Source organism: Procambarus clarkii, chromosome 93 (genome assembly GCF_040958095.1).
Source record: "Procambarus clarkii isolate CNS0578487 chromosome 93, FALCON_Pclarkii_2.0, whole genome shotgun sequence".
Classification (NCBI taxonomy): domain Eukaryota; kingdom Metazoa; phylum Arthropoda; class Malacostraca; order Decapoda; family Cambaridae; genus Procambarus; species Procambarus clarkii.
This window is the reverse complement of record NC_091242.1, coordinates 4,454,274-4,477,840: the sequence shown is the minus strand read 5'-3', so window position 1 is coordinate 4,477,840 and position 23,567 is coordinate 4,454,274. Positions and strand designations below refer to the sequence as shown.

The 23,567-nt window shown below is 44.0% G+C and overlaps 1 protein-coding gene across 6 annotated transcripts in view; it reads right to left on the bottom strand.

The window, feature by feature from the left end:
• Window positions 1-5,322: 5,322 nt before the first annotated feature.
• Window positions 5,323-23,567, bottom strand: part of Sara (Smad anchor for receptor activation) — a 161,450-nt gene continuing 143,205 nt past the window's right edge. For all 6 annotated transcript variants that reach the window (XR_011226070.1, XR_011226072.1, XR_011226074.1 and 3 more), the window contains one exon: window positions 5,323-5,852. The gene's annotated coding sequence lies outside the window, so the exon portion shown is untranslated. The remainder of the gene's footprint in view (window positions 5,853-23,567) is intronic.

The window sequence follows — 23,567 nt, the reverse complement described above, 5'->3', positions numbered from 1 at the left end:
AGATAGTGAGGGTGGAGATAGTGAGGGTGGAGATGGTGAGGGTGGAGATGGTGATGGTGGAGATGGTGAGGGTGGAGATAGTGAGGGTGGAGATAGTGATGGTGGGGATGGTGAGGGTGGAGATGGTGAGGGTGGAGATGGTGATGGTGGGGATGGTGATGGTGGGGATGGTGAGGGTGGAGATGGTGAGGGTGGAGATGGTGATGGTGGGGATGGTGATGGTGGGGATGGTGAGGGTGGAGATGGTGAGGGTGGAGATGGTGATGGTGGAGATGGTGAGGGTGGAGATGGTGAGGGTGGAGATGGTGATGGTGGAGATGGTGATGGTGGAGATAGTGAGGGTGGAGATGGTGATGGTGGAGATGGTGATGGTGGAGATGGTGATGGTGGAGATGGTGATGGTGGAGATGGTGAGGGTGGAGATGGTGATGGTGGAGATGGTGATGGTGGAGATGATGATGGTGGAGATGGTGATGGTGGAGATAGTGAGGGTGGAGATGGTGATGGTGGAGATGGTGAGGGTGGAGATGGTGATGGTGGAGATGGTGATGGTGGAGATGGTGAGGGTGGAGATGGTGATGGTGGAGATGGTGATGGTGGAGATGGTGAGGGTGGAGATGGTGATGGTGGAGATGATGATGGTGGAGATGGTGATGGTGGAGATGGTGATGTTGGGGACGATGATGGTGACTATATTAGACATCATCCTCCAGACTTAGTTGCTATTGGTGCTGTTTTTTTCACCGTCTAATTCAGGTCCCCCAGTTCGACTCCTTCCCTTACTACGACTCTTCCCCTTCTACCCTGTCACCTAAACCCTTCCCCCCCCTCTCCCCCCTCACTATCCCTCCTCCTGTCCACTATCCCCATCCCCTCCCTCCTCCCCCCACCACATGCCTTCGTTAACTTAACTTCCTGCCACACCTATCCTGGGAGGGGGGGGTGGAGGGGGGATGGGGGATAAACTAGCCAAGGCTAGACCAGCGGTTCACCTCTCGGGAACTGACCAACTAACGGTGCCTCTGGCCGCTGGCACTGGTGCCAAAAAGCTTGAATTGATCGGTTATCTCATCCATTTATAGTCAGAGTTATGCCTAGTCCAGCCTTGTCATAGTTATGTCCTACTTGAAGTTATCTTGAGGTTATCTCGAGATGATTTCGGGGCTTAGTGTCCCCGCGGACCGGTTCTCGATCAAGCCTCCACCCCCAGGAAGCAGCCCGTGACAGCTGACTAACATCCAGGTACCTATTTTACTGCTAGGTAACAGGGGCATAGGGTGAAAGAAACTCTGCCCATTGTTTCTCGCCGGCGCCTGGGATCGAACCCAGGACCACAGGATCACAAGTCCAGCGTGCTGTCCGCTCGGCCGACCGGCTCCCACGAATGAATTTGTATAATGAATTTGCTTGATATCTGCACAAGTGGGGGTGATATCTTTATCCCACGAATGAATTTGTATAATGAATTTGCTTGATATCTGCACAAGTGGGGGTGATATCTTTATAACAACTTAGCTCAATGTGCAGACAGGTGTTTGGTTATCCTAACACGGCTATAATCGATATGAAGATTTAGTGTGAGGACATTTTAGACAATCGACTTGAGAATGGTCCAGGACGGACCGAAACGTCCTCGCCCCTACACTTTCTAGTGTGTGGTCTGGTCAACATTTTCTGTGACTTGTACTCCAGTTTCTATTGTAAACATTGAACACTGTTTATGTTTTAGGTTAGGGGATAGACACGAGACAGAGTAAACACCGTCTCTCCTTCATAGTCGCTCCTTCTCTGTCCTTCTGAAAGGGGAGACAGAGTGCCACTTTGAGACGGGAACTATACGATGCCAAAGTTCCCAGTGGTGTGGTCCCTGGTTACCCATGAACCGGTTCAGATGTTTCCCTTGACTGTACACACACACACACACACACACACACACACACACACACACACACACACACACACACACACACACACACACGTGGAAGCTGAGTACCCAAATGAGCCACAGAGACGTTAGAAAGAACTTTTTCAGTGTCAGAGTAGTTAGTAAATGGAATGCATTAGGAAGTGATGTGGTGAAGGCTGACTCCATACACAGTTTCAAATGTAGATATGATAGAGCCCAATAGGCTCAGGAATCTGTACACCAGTTGATTGACGGTTGAGAGGCGGGACCAAAGAGCCAGAGCTCAACCCCCGCAAGCACAATTAGGTGAGTACAATTAGGTGAGTACACACACATATAGGAATCTGTAAACCTGTTGATTGACGGTTGAGAGGCGGGACCAGAGTCAGAGCTCAACCCCCGCAAACACAACTAGGTGAGTACACACACACATACACACTTACACACCTACACACACACACACACACACACACACACACACACACACACACACACACACACACACACACAGGTGACCAAAGAGCCAAATCTCAACTCCCGCAAGCACAGCTAGGTGAGTACACACACACACACACACACACACTCACACACCACCTGGTGATACTAGCCCATAAAAATATTGAACATAAACAACAAATAACAGTTCAACTAGCAAAGTTCAACCGTTCAACAATGAGCTTAGATTTCCTAACCCCCAAATTTAACCTCATTGAAAAAAAAAACTATCCTAAACACTCACAATGACTCATTATCATCAGTATCACCCTCATAATCATCACCCAATCAATCCAACTCATCAATTAGACGTTAACAATGATGAAACGAGGAACACACAGGTTATAACTCTCCCTTTCAGCACCCATGATACAAGGCAGATCACTGGACGATGAAGGGCCACATGAAATATTAAAACACAGGGAACTCCTCTATCCCTTAAATGTCAGGGTTGGTGTGAACGCGGCTTCATCTATCCCCCCTCTAACCTCTGCACCCTCGTCCCATCCCTCTATCCCTATCCGACACCCTGGATAGTACTGGATTACTCGTTGTTCGAAGTTCTTTGTCTCCTAAGGAGGTAAAAATGTTTTTTTTTTTCATATAGGATATGTATATTTTATATACAAGTGGGTGTTTATGGTGTGTGTATATACATATTCGTATATATCTGTACAATAGAATGTCTGTTTATTCAAAGCCAGTGGCATAGATCAGTTGGGGTTAGTCCAAGTGTCATCTCTGCTTTTTCAGGAAATATCGGCATCTATAGCGACCCCCACTCTTGTGATCTTTATGGTCTGAAATAAATCAAGGGTCGTGTTTTCCGTAGAGTTTTTTTTTGGGGGGGGGACGTACTCCCGCCGTTTTCCTGGATAAATTGGGGGGGAGAGAGAGAGAGAGAGAGAGAGAGAGGAGAGAGAGAGAGAGAGAGAGAGAGAGAGAGAGAGAGAGAGAGAGAGAGAAAGAGAGAGAGAAAGAGAGAGAGAGAGAGAGGAGAGAGAGAGAGAGAAAGAGAGAGAGAGAGAGAGAGAGAGAGAGAGAGAGAGAGAGAGAGAGAGAGAGAGAGAGAGAGAGAGAGAGAGAGAGAGAGAGAGAGAGAGAGAGAGAGAGAAAGGGTAACCCGGGCACCGCCGGTTACCCTTTCGCTAGGATGCAAACGACAACAGTTGGCTAACTCCCGAGTACCTATTTTACTGCTAAGTGAACATCGGCATCAGGGAAAGGAAACGTGCCCAATCGTTTCCGTCCTCCCCAGGGAAATGAACTGGGGCTGAGCCGAGGATCCTGTGCCACAGGACCATGAATAAACATTAGCTCCTGGTACCCGCCTTTCATAACGCCACTCGAGTGAGGAAAGATGTACCGGTTTCGTAAATGGATGCTGGATAATGCCGACAAGAAGAGTCTCCTGGAAGCCAGGGGCGTCCCATTAACTACCAGAACAAGTAGGTGGTTATCCTTGTTCATCAAGCCACTTGTTCACTTCCTAACAACCAGGAAGAAGTTGTTCTTCAGTCATATTATACTTCACTTGAGGGTTCGAGTCTCCTCCACTCACCGCGCCTCGCCCTGCCCAGTGAGTCCAGACTCACCATTCATGTTTTTCCTCATTGTAAATGTCACAGTGAATGTTTATGTAGGCTGTTCCGTCTCTATCTTCAACGTTGTGAAGTCTTAGCTTACTCAGCCTTTACTCACAATGTAGCCTTCAACGTTGTGAAGTCTTAGCTTACTCAGCCTTTACTCACAATGTAGCCTTCAACGTTGTGAAGTCTTAGCTTACTCAGCCTTTACTCACAATGTAGCCTTCAACGTTGTGAAGTCTTAGCTTACTCAGCCTTTACTCACAATGTAGCCCTTTACTTAGCTTACTCATTCTACCCACATAACTCACTCCTTTCATGTTAAGGGTCTAGTCGCGTCCCCTCCGTCGTTTTCTGATTCAATTCTGTGATTTTTTTTCAAAGATTCCACATTTAAGGATAAACTTTCAAGTGTAGGCCTAGTAGAGATAGTTTAACTTGTTACATAGGCCTCCTGTAGTTCTTCGTAGCGATAACCAGTCATGCGGGGCTTCGTGTATGCCGCTGATGTTGTCTGGTCAGTGTTTGCCTCCTACGGCTGGTTTGGTGTTATGTTTACCTCAGGATACAGCTCTAGCTCCTTAGCCCCACCTCCTGATGGGGCTTAACCCGTTAATTTATATCTGAATTACTATAATGCCAAAGTTTAGAGGTTAATAAAGCCGCTTATCCTTCACAAATTACAATAAACAAAGCAACTAATTGATTGAACGTACAAAAATGGACTGTACACCCATAGAAGTCCACGTTTTATGATATTACATCCCTGGAAACACACACCAAAACTGTCTCTATTTTCCGCTTGTTACAACTTGTAATAAAGTTGTTACATCTTGGCTTAACGTGTTTATGACGTATTAGAACGTTGTTACAACTTGTTATATCGGTTGTTATAACTGGTTAGGTGTTAAAAGCTGGTCGAACGATGTACCAACGTCGTAGTTTCGGTGTGTGTTTGGCGGGAGTAGCCCTAATGCAATTACGAGAATTGAAAACGATATAACCTAGCCTATCCACGTAATCCTAGGATTAATATATTCTACCATAGGCTTAATAGAGTTCGATGGATTGGGATCAAGTACATAAACAAGGTCCTCCTGTAGTGCAGTGGCTAGCACACTCGACTGGCAAACGAGAGACCCCGGTTCGAAGCCTAGTGGAAGGAGATAGATTTGAACTATTGTTCAGCGCCCCCTCACTCTGTCTTTGGATGTAAAACTATTAGCGAGTTGTGTTCTAGGTAAATCATGCCATTGAACAGCATAAATGGCCTGGTTCTGAGGCCTATATCACAAATTTAACTTTAATTTTTTTAGCATATAGAAGCTTCAAAAATGAAGAGTTGTAGGGTTTTATTTTATATTATAACATAGACATTATACAGCTGCCATCATGGTTCTAAAAAACACAATAATAAAGGAAGATTCTTTATTTGTATTATATTTGTTGTAGTGAAGACTGTATTTGTATTATATTTGTTGTAGTGAAGACTGCAGATGTCGCAAATGTTGTAGCAGAGTGCTTGGGGGATGGCTATGTTGCCTCCGTCTGCGAGTTGAAGCCTAGGGCTTGTGGGCGCTCTGATTACAGGTGCTACGGGCTGACATGGGCGGCCAGGTTGGGGTGGTTTGGGCTGACATGGGCGGGGAAGGCGTGGGCGGCTTGGTTAGGCGCTAGTGGGCTGACATGGGCGGCCAGGGTTGGGTGGTTTGGGCTGACATGGGCGGGGAAGGCGTGGGCGGCTTGGTTTGGCGCTAATGGGCTAACATGAGCTGGTCCAGGGTGGGCTGGTCCAGGATGGGCCGGGCCGGGGTGGCCTGGGGCAAGGCAGACACACATACCAGCAAAATACCTGTGAAAAACACCTGTAACAGAAAGAAAAGACGACTCTAGTACCCCACAGAATGTTGAGACAGTGCTATTAAGCCGCCTCTCTCTAGCTAGTTCCTACTGAACTAGCTAGTTTGGAGGTTTGTGTAAGTGGATGTGAACTAGCGGATGGAGGTGTGTGTGTGTGTACTTACCTAATTTACTTAATTGTGCTTGCGGGGGTTGAGCTTTGGCTCTTTGGTCCAGCCTCTCAACTGTCAATCAACTGGTGTACAGATTCCTGAACCTACTGGGCTCTATCATATTTACATTTGAAACTGTGTATGGAGTCATACACAGTGTGTGCGTGTGTGTGTGTGTGTGTGTGTGGTGTGTGTGTTGTGTGTGTGTGTGTGTGTGTGTGTGTGTGTGTGTGTATAAACACACTAATACCCGCCTCATTACACATGCTAATCTACACTGAAACAATCCGATTGAAACATACAACTCTGTATATGTTGTAACAAATATACTGATGCACTGCTTGTATTATGATTCATATTTACACTAAGCGATATTTTATACAGGAACACATTTTATCTGATACATATGTATACTGAAACATGAGTTTCAGTATACATGATTTTATTTGTATATTCTGCTGCAGTCTACGTGTGTTCCAGCATACACATAATTCAGTATACTTGTGTTTCTGTGTATATAAGCTTCAATATACAAGTATACAGAAGAATATGTTAAGCGAAACACACGTACAGTGTCAGAGTACTTAACAGGTGGAGTGCATTAGGCAGTGATGTGGTGGAGGCTGACTCCATACACAGTTTCAGGTGTAGATATGATAGAGCCCAATAGGCTCAAGGAACCTGTACACCAGTTGATTGACGGTTGAGAGGCGGGACGAAAGAGCCAAAGCTCAACCCCCGCAAGCACAACTAGGTGAGTACAGCTGAGTTACAATAACGGAAGTATTTAACATATTCAAGAACAGCCTTGTGGAGCTATGTGTGGATATTATCAATGTCGGCAATTAATTCCACCTGTCTGAATGCACGTCTGTGTCTATCTGTCAGAAAGCTTCGCTGTTCTCGGGAAGAAGTTAGAGTGGGTAGCAAATTTTTACCAATGAGAGAGAGAGAGAGAGAGAGAGAGAGAGAGAGAGAGAGAGAGAGAGAGAGAGAGAGAGAGAGAGAGAGAGAGAGAGAGAGAGAGAGAGAGAGACAGACAGACAGACAGAGACCCCACCACACCCGTACTCACCTGGGCGAACATGGTCAACAACTGACAGAGACGTCCTGCCCCCTCCTTATATACCCCCACCGCCAGCCACCATCAACCCGGCTTATGTGGCGCCCTTCCATACCTTGCAACAAGTGCAAGACTATGCAACCATACTCATAACTTGCACTGCACGCTCCAGATAACACATGCATCCGTTGCTGCCACAACAACAAATTATGAAAATATAATATTGTACTTTCTGGGGTTTTGTTTTTTCTAAATTGAAGACAAAACCAAAAATGATCAATAAAGGTCATTTACCGTTGGTCCTCTGACGCTGTATATCACCTCAAGCACGAGTAGGAGGGATAAGGAGCTTCCTGGGGATGTGGGGAGGGGGGGGATCATGGGGCAGAAGGTGGGGGGTAGAGGAAGACATTGCAGAATCCCCGCTAACCACAATACTACCCAACGCGGCAAACACCCAGAATACTTGAGACTCCCGTGCCATAACCAAATCAGAACTGAAAGAAACGGCAATCACGCATAAATAGGCAATGTTGCCAGGTACGCGGAAGGGACCCACAGAGGGCCTTGAACGCTATAATATACCAATTACGATGGGGTATATCCACCCCCTACAACACCGTTAACATACCCCACCATAGAGCTTCCTCCTCTATCTTCCCCATCTCGATCTATCTCAACATGCTCTTTTCTTTGTACACCATATAACCTAAGTTTTATTTAATGGAAAATGTTTGAGTTTGACCTTGTAAAAGTAAAGTCGTGGCGCGAAACTGGGCTTCTGTCCGGGAGATCCGTGACCTCTAGGACGGTCCGTCTGGGCCCCCCAGGCATCTTCACCTCCGCTGTCGACCGTGGACCTGGGAGTACCACCGTGGGAGACGCCTGTACCCCCAACCCCCGTGGCGATCAGGGCGGACCGTGAACTGGGAGATACCCACCGTGGGAGACGCTATACCCACACCCCCGTGGCGATTAGGTCGGACCGTGAACTGGGAGATACCACCGTGGGAGACGCTATACCCACACCCCCGTTGCGATCAGGCGCGGACCGTGGGACTGGGAGATACCACCGTGGAGGACGCTATACCCACACCCCCGTGGCGATTAGGGGGACCGTGGACTGGGAGGATACCACCGTGGAGACGCTATACCCCCACCCCCGTGGCGATCAGGGCGGACGTGAACTGGGAGATACCACCGTGGGAGGACGCTATAACCCACACCCCCGTGGCGATCAGGGCGGACCGTGAACTTGGAGATACCACCGTGTGAGACGCTATACCCACACCCCCGTGGCGATCAGGGGTGACCGTGAACTGGGAGATACCACCGTGGGAGCGGCTATACCCACACCCCCGTGGCGATTAGAGGGCGGGACCGTGGACACTGGGAGATACCACCGTGGGAGACGCTATACCCACACCCCCGGGCGATTAGGGCGGACCGTGAACTGGTAGATAGTAAGCAAAGTTTTCTTACTTAAGCTTACCCCGACTAGCCTATTTGTCTGTCCCGTATCGCAGACCACTCTCCCTGCAAATTGGTTAAGGCTAACCCCCAAATATCTGCCCTTTAGGATGACGAAAGTCCAGCTTACAGTGTATATAATGATAGATTTACATATCTACCATACCAAGCATGATAAGGCAGGTGTAGGGCCAGAATGTTATACGCATGTACAGTAGCCTACAGATTGGACAAGGTCGCGGAAAGGTACCCATTCCCATGACAGGTCCAATACACGACAGGTACAGGATAGTCCGCTGTACCCAGCACCTGTAGTACGGTACAACACCGGCGAGCCACAAATGTGCTACAAGTTACAGCACAGTACACAAGTTACCATTGACTCTTTCCTGTCGTCAAGTGCCTTCACCTCCCTCACACTTTCCTGTATGTTAACACTTTACTTTGTTAACACCTTGCTTTGTTAGCATCCTGCATAGTTATCACCCTGCATTAACACCCTACAGTGTTAACACCCTTCACGGTTAATACCATGCAATGTTAACACCATACAACATTAACATAATGCAGTGTTAAAATTACGCACACCCTACACTGTCATAGCTACCTCTGTCAGTGCTCTTCACTGTCAGCACCCTACAACTGTCAGTATCAACCACTATCAGTGCTCTACACTGTCAACACCTTATATAGTTTAAGCACATACACTATCAGTTGGGAGAACAAGATACCAATAACATCGCATTCCTGAAAAAGTGTTTTGCAGTTGATAAAGATTATTCAGAATTTGGGTCTACTGTCTCCAAGATGAAGCCTTATGTGTCTATGGCACTGTCAGCCAGTAACAATGTGACTATAGCGTTGTCAGCCAATAACAATGTGCCTAGAGCATTGTCAGCCAATAACAATGTGCCTAGAGCATTGCCAGCCAATAACAATCCATCTAAAGATGCCTCAAACAACCCATAGGCTAATATATGTCTAAGGCAGCAAAATTCGACAGATGACTGAAACGGGCCCAAGAACTCTAGCTCGATCCTCCAAACCCTTGTTAGCTAAGAACGTTTAGGTAAGATGAGTGAAGCAGGTCTTAAATCGATTGCTATTGGAGGAGACTTAGAATGGTGGAAAACAAAACAGAGAATACCTTAGAAACTGACAGGAATCCGAGATGGGTGAGGCAGGAATCCTCACACACAGGAAACTTGAGATTAACGAGGCACCACGATCAATAACTGACCACGTGTTGGGTGTCACTTAACCGGAACTAGCTATAACCGGAACTAGCTATAGCTGGTACGCCAGTACCCCCTGTTGCTATCACATGATATATTACACGTTAAAACAGAACAACAGCAAAATTTCAAGTTGATTTTGATATCTTGAGAGTCAAGCATTACAGACTGGTGTGAGAACTTCCGGTTACAAGGGGTAATCTACCTGACAGTTATGGAAGTAATTCGCGTATTATTAAATGAAATCTAATGGGGTCATTTGACCCTCCACCTCAAGATCTCAACATCTAATAAGTTGGTTGCAATCATGCAATGACCGCAACGTCATTCTTACGTATTCCCAAAGCCACAACAGGCACCGGACACGGAATCAAATACTCCAAATGAATAACACATACAGATGGAGTATTATCAAGATCAGTGAATATTGGCCGAATATTTTAGATTCACTAAACCCCCAACACCCCCCCCCCACCCCCTCACCCCCCACCCCCTCACCCCCACTCCCTCACCTCCACCCCCTCACCCCCACTCCCTCACCCCCTATTCTCACCCCCACAAGTCGTCTGTTGCTGAGGCTAGATAAAGCTGGATTCGCTTGCAAATGCGGTTATAGATGTACCTGGTACCTCCGCTTCGTTCCTAACTTCTCCCTGCTTGGCTACAGAGTTCCACACACACACACACTCACGGACCACCACCGAGAACGCAAGCACGTGTGTGTGTGTGTGTAGGGAGGAGTTGGTTTCGCTGTCTCATTATCGCCACGAATACGACTCCTGTTTCTCATCAACGGTATGTGAACACCGTTCTTTCCCGTTGTACAGAATGACCTGTTGTTACGTAAGTCTCCCTCTTCACTCTCCCATTAACTACTTTTACTTGTCTAAGTGTGAAGATCTCATCTAGTTCAGCTTAATAAGTCTATCACCCTTCTCATATATGCCTCTACCTGGTATACCATTATACGCCCCCTCCCCCCCCCCACAGGATGTACTGTAATGTTCCCCCCTCTCACAGGTAGACCCTACAAATATCCTTGGCATGACAAGGAGGCCTACAAACTTGCAATAATCTTACAATATCAACATGATTTGGTAGTATTATTGTGATAATTTTAAAATAATTAAACTTTAATAATTGTTTATATTTATATTTGTTTAACTATTTCTATTAACAGCTTCATTCTATTCGGATTTTTATTTAATTTATTTTCAATTTGAATTTGAATAGAATAAATTCAAATTGAAATGTTGATTTGAATTTCTATTCAAATCAATTAAAAATTTGTTATTCATAAATGGTTGGCATTTTTTTTTGTTTAATTTAACTGCATAATTAATTTACACGAGAAAGTCATTATAATAACAATGTTAATAATTAAAACATTATATATACATTATATATATTGTAACTATATGTTACAATGTAAATTATATCTATTTTATATGTAACCAAAACGGTCGTGTTCATTCTGATAGTGAATGAAACATAACAGTGGAACTATAGTGACTAAGAGTAATGTGAACAGTCTGAGGTATGGGATGGACATAGGCTGGCCGGAGTCAGTCTTATTGGTCTTATTAAGAGAGTGATAAGGGTTATCTTGCAGTTACCTTGCGATGATTTCAGGCCTCAACGTCCCCGCGGCCCGGTCCTCGAGCAGGTCTTCTGGTTGCTGGACTGGTTAACCAGGCTGTTGGACGCGGCTGCTCGCAGCCTGATGTATGAGTCGCCTGGTTGATCGGGAATCCTTTGGAGTTGCTTATAAGTTTCTCTCTTGAACTCAGTGTTCACACATAACGGCTAGTTATGTCCATTATGTGTAATGGAAGCGTGTTGAACAGTATCGGGCTTCTGATGTTGATAGAGTTCTCAGAGTACCTGTTGCACCTCTGCTTTTCAACGGGGGTATTCTGCACATCCTGCCATGTCTTCTGGTCTCATGTGATGTTATTTCTGTGTGCAGGTTTGGGACCAGCCCCTCTAATATTTTCCATGTGTAAATTATTATGTATTTCTCTCGCCTGCGCTCAAGAATACAGATTCAGACATTTTAATCAGTCTCAATAGTTTAGGTGTTTTACTGAGTGGATTCTAGCAGTAAAGGATCTTTACACACTCTCCTGGTCAGCAATTTCTCCAGCTTTGAAAGGGGCTGTCATTGTGCAGCAGTATTCCATCTAGAGAGCACTAGCGTCTTGAAAAGTATCATCATTGGAATAGCATTTCTAGTTTGAAAAGTTCTTCTTATCTATCCTATCATTTTTCTTGCAGTTGTGACGGCTACTTTATTGTGTTTTTTAAAGGTAAGGTCTTCCGACATGAGTACACCTAAAGGTAAGGTCTTCCGACATGAGTACACCTAAAGGTAAGGTCTTCCGACATGAGTACACCTAAAGGTAAGGTCTTCCGACATGAGTATACCTAAAGGTAAGGTCTTCCGACATGAGTATACCTAAAGGTAAGGTCTTCCGACATGAGTACACCTAAAGGTAAGGTCTTCCGACATGAGTATACCTAAAGGTAAGGTCTTCCGACATGAGTACACCTAAAGGTAAGGTCTTCCGACATGAGTATACCTAAAGGTAAGGTCTTCCGACATGAGTATACCCAAATCCTTTACATTGCTTTTTCATTCTATGTTATGATTTAACTGCGTTTTTGTACGTGGTTTCTGTTTTTATATTTTCATTATTTTCCGTAGCGTATGAGCTGGAACTTATCTTCGTTAAACACCATATTATTTTCTGTAGCCCATAGAAAGACCTGATTTACGTCTGATTGGAGGTTTGCCGTGTCCTCTATGTTGTCTACTCTCATAAAAATCCTAGTGTCATCTGCAAAGGATGATACAGTACTATAGGTTGTGTCCTTGTCTGTGTCCGATATGAGAATGAGAAAAAGTACTGGAGCAAGTACTGGGGGACTGAGTTCTTCACGGTTGACGGTCCGGATTTTATTTTGTTGACTATTGCAATTGGGTTCTGTTAGTCAGGAAATTGTTGATCCATCTGCCTATTTTTACCGTTATTCCTTTGCTCGCATTTTGTGTGCAATAACACCACGGTCACATTTACCGAAGACTTTTGCGAAATTGTGAAAGTTCCATCTCCCTTTCGTAGGGGCCCGATACTAGATTTGGTTTTTTATCTTAATTTTGCATAGGAGAAAACAATTCGGATTTCTCTCTATTTCACTGATGGCCTTTCACTGATTCACTGAAGCTGAATAGTGATCTGAACAGAACAACATACTGAAATTCTGATTCAGTATCCACGGATGCAGATGACAGTAGACTAGGAAGTGTAACAGACAGCACTGACAGCTCGGATTCTACAGACACTACAACAGTCCCCGATAGAGACAGACCATAAGAACAGACATATGCAAATTCTATGTAAAGGGTGTTTGCAGACATAGACATTCTGGAAATAGTGACTAGAATGCAGCTACCATCATCCCCGGAAATGTTTAAATATGCTTAGGAAAAGAAATTGTCGATTTGTATCAACATGTAGGTTGTATCGATATACTAGATTACATAGCTCTTGGACCCCGCCTTTCTAATCAACCTGTTTTTCCTATATTATGTCTACTACATGTATTTCTCTCTAACACACACACACACACACGCACACACACACACACAACCACTGTCAGAGTGGTTGACAAATGGAATGCATTAGGCAGTGATGTGGTGGAGGCTGACTCCATACACAGTTTCAAGTGTAGATAAGATAGAGCCCAATAGGCTCAGGAACCTGTACACCTGTTGATTGACAGTTGAGAGGCGGGACCAAAGAGCCAGAGCTCAACCCCCGCAAGCACAATTAGGTGAGTTAGGTGAGTACACACACCCACACATCCCCAGGAAGCAGAAAGGGCATAACCAGGCATGAATGGATACCACAAACGATCTAAACATGTAAGTCATGTCGACTGGAAACAACCCATTAAGGAATAGGAGGTAAGAAGAATACAACAACAAGAATACAACAAAGAAATACAACACTTCAATTTGAAAGCTGTTTAAAAACAAAAAATCCTCAAATATTATTATTCTCTTTGATAATGAAAGGAATTAGTACACTATATCCTATTGAAGCAGAACATGGCCGACACTCTGCATAGAAAAGGGAGTAAATTTCTTTTTATGAGGGTAAACGCAAGTATTTCGGACTTCCAATTTGTGTAAGCCATGAAATAAATATCTATATATTTAATGCATTAAATGGCTATCTACAGGGAACGATACATTACAGTTAACTTATTCCCTGTAGATCCCCATCTTTATGCAATATTTATTTATTTATTATCTAAATATAACAACTAAAAAAAATTTACATTTTATTTTCAGGAGTTTCCCCCCTTCAAGAGTGTCAATTGATTCCGTTTTCTACATTATCCAGACGAATCCGCCCTCGAACCAGCAGCCCTGCAGACAGCTCCCTACACGTGTTGCACGCATCAAGCAGCAGGAATTACTCCCGTTCTCCTGCAACCAACGACAACGGCCAGCTGCGAGCAACTGACCTTTGCAATCACTAATCAATATCATCTGGGTATTTACTAGTACTATAACCCCCTTGCAGGGGGTCTGACGGTTGAGTGGACAGCGCTCGGAGTTCGTAGTCCTAAGGATCCGGGTTCCATCCCCGGCAGAAGCCCAAACAAATGGGCAGAGTTTCTTTTACCCTGATGCTTTTGTTCACCTAGCAACAACGTGTCATCAGTAACACTTTGATAACTTATTTAGTGATTTAGAAAAGTAGTAAAGTTATCGGACACAAAGTCTTAAGTCATTGACTTTACACTGTTTATGCAACCCATCCTCCTGTTTACATAGTAACTATTGTGACGATCGTCAATAGTCAGAATTCGTACGTTCTTGGCATTTAGATAGTAGTATACTGACTAGTAAGGAATTCTTTTAAAATAAATGAAGCTAAAAAACTAATCTAAATATTGCTAGTATTGCACACTTTCTATACACACTACACTATATAGTACACGCACAAACTATACAATATAGTATAGTACTATATTAGGCCTTAGATATCGTGTATTAGCCCTAGGAAGGTTAGGTTAGGTTAGGTTAGGTTAGGTTAGGTTAGGGAAGGTTAGGTTAGGTTAGGTTAGGTTAGGTTAGGTTAGGTTAGGTTAGGTTAGGTTAGGGAAGGTTAGGTTAGGTTAGGTTAGGTTAGGTTAGGGAAGGTTAGGTTAGGTTAGGTTAGGTTAGGTTAGGTTAGGGAAGGTTAGGTTAGGTTAGGTTAGGTTAGGTTAGGGAAGGTTAGGTTAGGTTAGGTTAGGTTAGGTTAGGTTAGGTTAGGTTAGGGAAGGTTAGGTTAGGTTAGGTTAGGTTAGGTTAGGTTAGGTTAGGTTAGGTTAGGGAAGGTTAGGTTAGGTTAGGTTAGGTTAGGTTAGGTTAGGTTAGGTTAGGTTAGGTTAGGTTAGGGAAGGTTAGGTTAGGTTAGGTTAGGTTAGGTTAGGTTAGTTTCTCAAAACAACACAAGTAAAAAATAGTTTTCCGGTTTGTCCAACACAATTAGTCAGATTTCTAAGTTCTAATTTCGTTGTACAACAGTATATATACTATGGTCCTCCTCGTTACTATTAGTACTACCAACACAGGCGGATAGGCTGGTTTATCATATGAATGACTAACTTAATTATTTGAGATCATATTTCCAATTAAAGGATATTTCAATTAATACTTCTAATATAATTCCACGTGTGAGTTTTGAGTTAATGCTGCATGACAAATTGGTAAACAAAAAATTTCTGAATCTTTAGATTTGACAAAGTGCTTTCCTGAGTTAAACATTGTTGATGCTGCGAGATATGTGTTATATTAACGTGTAGTGATATATATATATATATATATATATATATATATATTATAATATATATATATATATATATATATATATATATATATATATATATATATATATATATACCATGACGCCATATGTGAAAGGGCAACACTTTAGCTCACTGTCTCGTCCGTCTGGGAAAGGTGATGTCACTAATAACAACCACACTTAACTCTGAGTCCCGCTAGTAAAGTAGATAAAGTGTCGTCTTATAAGTCGAGCGGATGTACCAAGAACTACAAATGTGAGCTGTGTAGCAAATGTTTCCACAAGCGGTGGCATCTAATTCATCACCTGCGGATACACACTGGAGAAAAGCCCCACAAGTGTGGCACTTGTGGCCGGGCGTTTATACAGAAGGGCGACCTGACTCGGCATTTGAGAGTTCACACAGGTGACAAACCTTATAAATGTAACGACTGCGACAAAGCCTTCACCCACAAGAGTAATCTTGCGCAACGCGCCAGAAGACACACAGGAGAGAAGCCCTTTCACTGTCATGACTGTAGCAGATCCTTTTCCAGGAAGAGTGTATTGGTCCAACACATCCTCCTTCACAATGGGGTCAAACCCTACAAATGTGACCAATGCCATAAAATATTTGTACGTAAGGGTGCCCTTATTAAGCACTCGTGGCGTCACACCGGAGAGTGGCCCTACGTGTGTGAAATTTGTAAGAAGGGATTTTCAGACAGAACTCACTTGAATAGTCACATAAGGAGTCACAGTGGTGAGAAGCCATACGAATGTAACAAATGTACCAAAGCTTTTTCAGACAAGAGTAACTTGAGTCGTCACATGAAAATCCATTCACGAGACAAATTAAACTCTTGTCAACAATGTGGGGCACTTCTGTCCAAGAAAAAATCTTGAAGAAAGATCAGAAGCAAATAATGTGTCAAAAATGTCTAGAGAACTTCCTTGAAACAACAGGTCACAAGGGGGAGATTAAGTATAAATGTGACAGCTGTAAGAAGGAATTCTCATTGAAGAGCAACCTCGTTAAGCATCTGATCCTTCACACCGGGGAGAAACCCTATACGTGTCAGGTGTGTGGGAGAGGATTTTCTCACAGAAGTAATATGACTCGACATATGAGAGTGCATCTGAGCAACAAAATCTTCAAATGCAGGTGTTGTGATAAAGAGTTCTCTCGCATGATCGCTCTCTACAAACATCTAAAATCGCACAAACAGGCAAATCTTGCAAGGGAGTTGAGAGCCCGCAAGGATGCCGGTATAAATTCAGTTGACGCAGAGCCGAGCAGCAGACACAGGAGTGGCTCCAGGGAGTCTGCAGCTGTGACAAGCGAGTCCTCTTCCACAGCAGACACACAAAACAGCATCACTCCGGAGAGTAACGCATCAGCAGCACCAGACCAAAGAGAAGTCTTGAAGGAAAACATGATATCAGTACAGAATGAAGCCAGCTCTCAGCAACCGGCAGAACACAGCATGCCACCCACAACAGTCTTATCCCCAGCAAACAACTCGCAACATAACACCAAGCAAAACAATGACCCAAACAAACACGTGATGCAGCAAGAAGGAAATGTCTCCAAGTCCCAATCAACAATCACTGACAGTTTCAACACAACTCTGACCTCAGAAGCAACACATCATTTCTCAATCACCCACCAAGACAAAAAAAGAAATGAGAATGCCGCCAAAATCCCCCTCAACCCGCAATATCAAAGAAGACAAATGAACTTACCCATGGTCATTATACCAACAATGAATATCCTAAACCTGAAAGCTGAGAAGGATTATGGTTACTGCACAGTAAGCCAATCAGAGCAGCGACCGAGGGGCGCCATGGCTCATTCAACACCCACTGAGGAAACCACAGCCGCCGCGATCCGTTCCTCTAGGGGACTGTACAACCAGTTAGTCATATCTCGGCAACTGCTGGCCGAGGACACCAGAACAACGACACAGCCCCACCCGGCCGAGGACACCAGAACAACGACACAGCCCCACCCGGCCGAGGACACCAGAACAACGACACAGCCCCACCTGGCCGAGGACACCAGAACAACGACACAGCCCCACCTGGCCGAGGACACCAGAACAACGACACAGCCCCACCTGGCCGAGGACACCAGAACAACGACACAGCCCCACCTGGCCGAGGACACCAGAACAACGACACAGCCCCACCTGGCCGAGGACACCAGAACAACGACACAGCCCCACCTGGCCGAGGACACCACAACAACGACACAGCCCCATCTCGGCCTTCAGCCTCCTAGAAGGCAAGAGAGCCAGCCTATGGTAGTTATACCCACAGTAAACATCCTACAACTTAAGACAGAAGGATCTGACAGTTACCATCCTGCGCCCAACTCACACCAGGAAGAGAGTAGTCCAACCCCACACTCGACAACCACTGACAAACGCGCCGAAAGAACAGCTTGGAACCCTGTTAGTGAGCACCTCATGTCGCAGTATTTCTACAGAAAGGAGAATTTAGCCACAATGCTGCAACAGACTGGCTCTTATGACCCCAGCAGGCGACGGAACGAGGGCATGGGCACCATACCCACCCCCAGCAGGCGAGGGAATGAGCCTTTGGACACCCTGAATTTTCAAACAAAAATAGAATACAATAGTGACAAGCTGTATAACTCACACCACAAAGTAAACTCGCTTGCAATGCATCTTTACGGATACAGTTACCTGTCGATGTTAACCAACGCCTTACGAGAACGTTATTGCAGAACACATAACAAACGCATCATCAACGCACATGTGCACGAGAGGCGTTCAGCGTATGAGGAATACGTCAACAAAGCGACGTGTAACATTAAGCAAGAGTCTGCTGGTACATCACTCAGGGGAGAAAACGTCAATGCATTCGGAAGTACATCACCCAGAACAGAGGACTTCACAAGCAGAGGTGCATTACCTATGGGAGGGCCCTACACCGCATTCAGTGGGACATCGTCCAGGGCGTTGGACTTCACCGCATACAAAGAATCATTTCTAAAGACAGAGAACTTCACTGCGAACAGAAGGACTTCACCCAGAGTAGATCCCTTCACCGTTGACAGTGGTACATCACATACAGGGGATGACTTCACCGCAAACAGAGGTGATGGGTTCGCATCCCTGCTTACAGACTGCGACACCCACACTACAGATAAGACACAAATAAAGGCTGAAAGTAATCACTATGTTAAAATCGAACCTGACTTGGGCGTTGAGGAACATTTCAACCCCAACATTCACTAAGTGAATTCTATTGTTACTAAATTTTTCACGTGTTACTTACATTCTAAAAACCTTAAGAAATACTGATTTGACTGATGTATATTATGCATGTATATAAATTTATATCAATGTGTTAAGTGTTTTTGTAAAATTATCCTCAAAAGAAATACAGCAAATTAATGCTATACCTGTTTGAAAGCCTAATTAAATAGGCATAAGGGTAAAAAGACTTAAGCCACCAGAGCTAAATTATAAAATCTATTCAATGACCTTTAAAGTCTATGCCAATGACCTTCAAAGTCTGTGTCATTGACCTTCAAAGTCTATGCCAATGACCTTCAAAGTCTATGCCAATGACCTTCAAAGTCTGTGTCATTGACCTTCAAAGTCTATGCCAATGACCTTCAAAGTCTATGCCAATGACCTTCAAAGTCTGTGCCAATGACCTTTAAAGTCTATGCCAATGACCTTCAAAGTCTATGCCAATGACCTTCAAAGTCTATGCCAATGACCTTCAAAGTCTGTGCCAATGACCTTCAAAGTCTGTGCCAATGACCTTCAAAGTCTGTGCCAATGACCTTTAAATTCTATGCCAATGACCTTCAAAGTCTGTGTCAATGACCTTCAAAATCTGTGCCAATGACCTTCAAAGTCTATGCCAATGACCTTCAAAGTCTATGCCAATGACCTTCAAAGTCTGTGCCAATGACCTTCAAAGTCTGTGCCAATGACCTTCAAAGTCTACGCCAATGACCTTCAAAGTCTGTGCCAATGACCTTCAAAGTCTGTGTCAATGACCTTCAAAGTCTATGCCAATGACCTTCAAAGTCTATGCCAATGACCTTCAAAGTCTGTGCCAATGACCTTCTAAATCTATGCCTCAAGATAGTTCAGTTACATGAACAAAAGACATACTGCTTCAACTTCTTTATAATGTCTCAAGTTCTATATAATACTGTAAGGAATACATAATACCTCGAGAATTATGAAATGTCTTAAGGCTATATAATACTTCAAGGGCTATATGACTCGAAGATTTTATAACGTTGCAAGTATCATACATAAGACTTCAAGCATTATACATAAGGCCTCAAGCATCATACATGAGGCTCCAAGCATCATACATAAGTCCTCAAACATCATACATAAAGGTTTCAAACATCATACATAAGACCTCAAGCATCATACATAAGCCCTCAAGCAACATGCACAAGGCTGCAAACCAGTATACGTAAGGTCTCAAGCATTATACATAAGGCTCCAAGCATTATACGCAAGGCCTAAAGCATTATTTACTATGGCCTAAAGCACTGCATAATATCTCAAGCTCTTTATAATGCCTCAAGCTCCATGTACAAGACTGTAAGAACTCTTATATATATGGACAAAAATATGCTCTTTCCTCCACGAAAGTAACTGGACGGTAGAGCGACGGTCTAGCTTCATGCAGGTCGGCGTTCAATCCCCGACCGTCCTGGGCACCATTCCTTTCCCCCCATCCCATCCCAAATCCTTATCCTGACCCCCTTCCCAGTGCTATATAGTCATTATGGCTTGGCGATTTCCACTGATAATTCCCTTCCCCGTGTCCTCCACGAAATATACATAGCATACATAAGACAAGCACAGCCTACCATTGATACAGTATGTATACTGTACTGGTCAGCTGTAACAGCGATTGTGTATAAGATACCAATCAGCTGCTGGAACAATGGTTATAGAACCAGCTTTTTCGGCACTAATCTTCTGTAATAATCATTTTTACAAGATTCGGTATATCTGATGGCTGTTTTTTTTTATCTAGTGGTAAATATAAGTACCTGGGAGTTAGGTAACTGTTATGGGTTGCATCCTGCGGAGGGTCAGTCGTTATCTAAGGGAACTTGGATTAGTTTAACAAGCTGAATGGCCCCCCCGATAACGGGTAAACTAAATATGCGAGTCTATCCTAACTTATTTAAGCAAAGAGAAACAGTCAGAGAAAACTGTACATTTTATGGGATTCTACTTTATTTGGGTTTAATTTATTGTCGCGGGGGGGGGACAGACAGCCAGAGTGTATTCATATACATAAGGCATATATCGAGGTCCTGCCCAAGGTTGAAATTACTGACCCCGTCCAGGATGCAACCCTACAAGAAGCTGACTAGATCCCGAGTACTTGCTGGTAGGTGAACAGTCGCATTAGGTGATAGGAAATGCGCCAAACCATTTCTGTCCCGCCAGGAATTCGAATCCGGAATTCTTGATTGACTATTTTTGTAATTATTGTAATAAAGAATTGGTGAAACAAGTTGGTATAAAAACAATACAAAAAGTATACATCGTATAGAAACAAAAATACTCTTGTTTAAAATAGAAAAATATTATTTATAATTATTTTTAAGTAAATAAATATTTATAAATCGCAGCTGATCAAAAGAAAGTTTCCAAAGTTGTTTCTATACCAACTTTTTTTCACCAATTCTTTATTACACTAATTAAAAAAATAGTCAATCAATGAAGAATTTCGGATTCGAATTCCTGGCGGGACAGAAATGATTTGGTGCATTTCATATCAACTATATCACCTAATGCGTCTGTTCACCTATCAGCACGTATAGGTACTCGGGATGTTACCAGATCTCACAACGTGAACTGTGAAATGTTTGCAGCACCGGCCTGGACCCCGTATCGTGAGAAGCACAAGACCAAAACTGAAAAAGTGACAAAGGCTGGCAGCAAGACTGGTGCCAGAGCTAAGAGGGTTGAGCTACGAAAACAGGCTAATGGAACTAAATCTCACAACCCTTGAAGATGAAAGGAACAAAAGAGATATGATCACAACATACGAGATACTGCGGTGAATATACTGTGGACAAGGATAGCCTCTTCAGATTAAGAGAACACAGTACAAGAGGTCGCAGTTGGAAGCTGGAAACGCAAATGAGCCGAATGAAGGTAAGGAAGTACTCGTACCGTGTACAGGTAGTTAACAAGTCAAATGTTCTAAAAGGATAAGTTTGGGAAGCCACCTCCATCCGCAACTTTAAGACCAGATTCGACAAAGAATTTGAACGTCAGAATAGTTATATCGAAACGCAAGAAGTGCATGGCTAGCAGGCGGGGCATGAAGAGCTAGAGTTAACTCCCCTGAAGATAGTGACAGGAAGGCGCACACACTAGGAAAGATACCCGTGATTGTCTCCTTCCTCCCCCACTCCCCCTTCCACCTCTCTTCTTCTTCTTCACCTCTCCCTTCTTTCCCATCACTCCATCTCACTCCCCTGTTCTCTCCATCCTTTCCCACTCCATCTCCTGCCCCTCCCCCTCAATCCCATCCCCCTATCACATCACTTTTAACCCCAACCTCGAACCGTCAGACATTTCCACTTATATTGATAGAAGAGTTACTTGACTACTTCCAGGTCTCTTTTACCCCTCTTTTCACCGTTTCCTCCTCTTCTCCCTCTTCATCCCTTCTCCCCCTTGACCTCCATCCCCTTATCCCCCACCCCCGGGAGGGAGCCGGTAGGCCAAGCGGACAGCACGCTGGACTTGTGATCCTGTGGTCCTGGATTCGATCCCAGGCGCCGGCGAGAAACAATGGGCAGAGTTTCTTTCACCCTATGCCCCTGTTACCTAGCAATAAAATAGGTACCTGGGTGTTAGTCAGCTGTCACGGGCTGCTACCTGGGGGTGGAGGCCTGGTCAAGGACAGGGCCGCGGGGACGCTAAAGCCCCGAAATTCTCTCAAGATAACTTCAAGATAACTCCCTCCTTGATCCCTAGCCTCTTCCTTTCCCTGATTGCCCCTCCTCCTCCCCTACTATCAGAAAACGAAGCACTGAAGCAACCGTATGGATCTCAGAAAATGTATTACTATCAATAAAAACTCTAGGGAAATCACACTATATATTTCCCACGTGGCTCCACAAAAAACGCACGGGGGGTGACTATAATTGTTAATATTTCTTAAATCATTTAACTTAGGCCTACCCCAACTAGCTTATGTCCGACCTGTACCCGAGACCATTCCCCCTGCAAATTTGGGTGAGACTAACTCCAAGCGTCTGGCCTCCAACTTTGGACAAACAGACAGACATTTTCTCTTATAGCTAAGACATTTATATAAATATACTAGATGATCCTAACTAACACAAAACACACGTATAAACAACAATGAAACTACATATTATCCAAGACAGACAGCTACACATCCCTCCTACACATAACCAGATGGTTGAAAGCTCCGAGAAAAAAAATATAATGATATAAATACAATGACACAACTACCATTTGTTTCGTTCTTGACTGTGACATGTATCCACTGATGGAGACGGGTGGAGACAAATGTAATTTTATAACACAGCAAACGACTAATTCCAGAAATTCTCCGGGAACCCGCAAGGACGAATTTGGCCAAACTGGTCATTACATCTAAAGACCGGACGGCGCGTGCGGCTGATGACATTCAAGAACGGAGATATGTAATTTGTTTTAACGAAGACTTCCAAATTAGGAAGCCTGAAGACTCTAATAACACTGAAGCCCCCAATTTATATAACCCCACATATACTGTGTATTATATCCATTCACAATACAACGATTAATGTGGCGCTAATATTTGCATTTTGTTACGAATGTCTTCAGTGCTAACAACTAAATTAATTTGTCTACAATAAAATGAAAGCTAAGGATCTTGCATTTAAAACTATACAGACGATTAA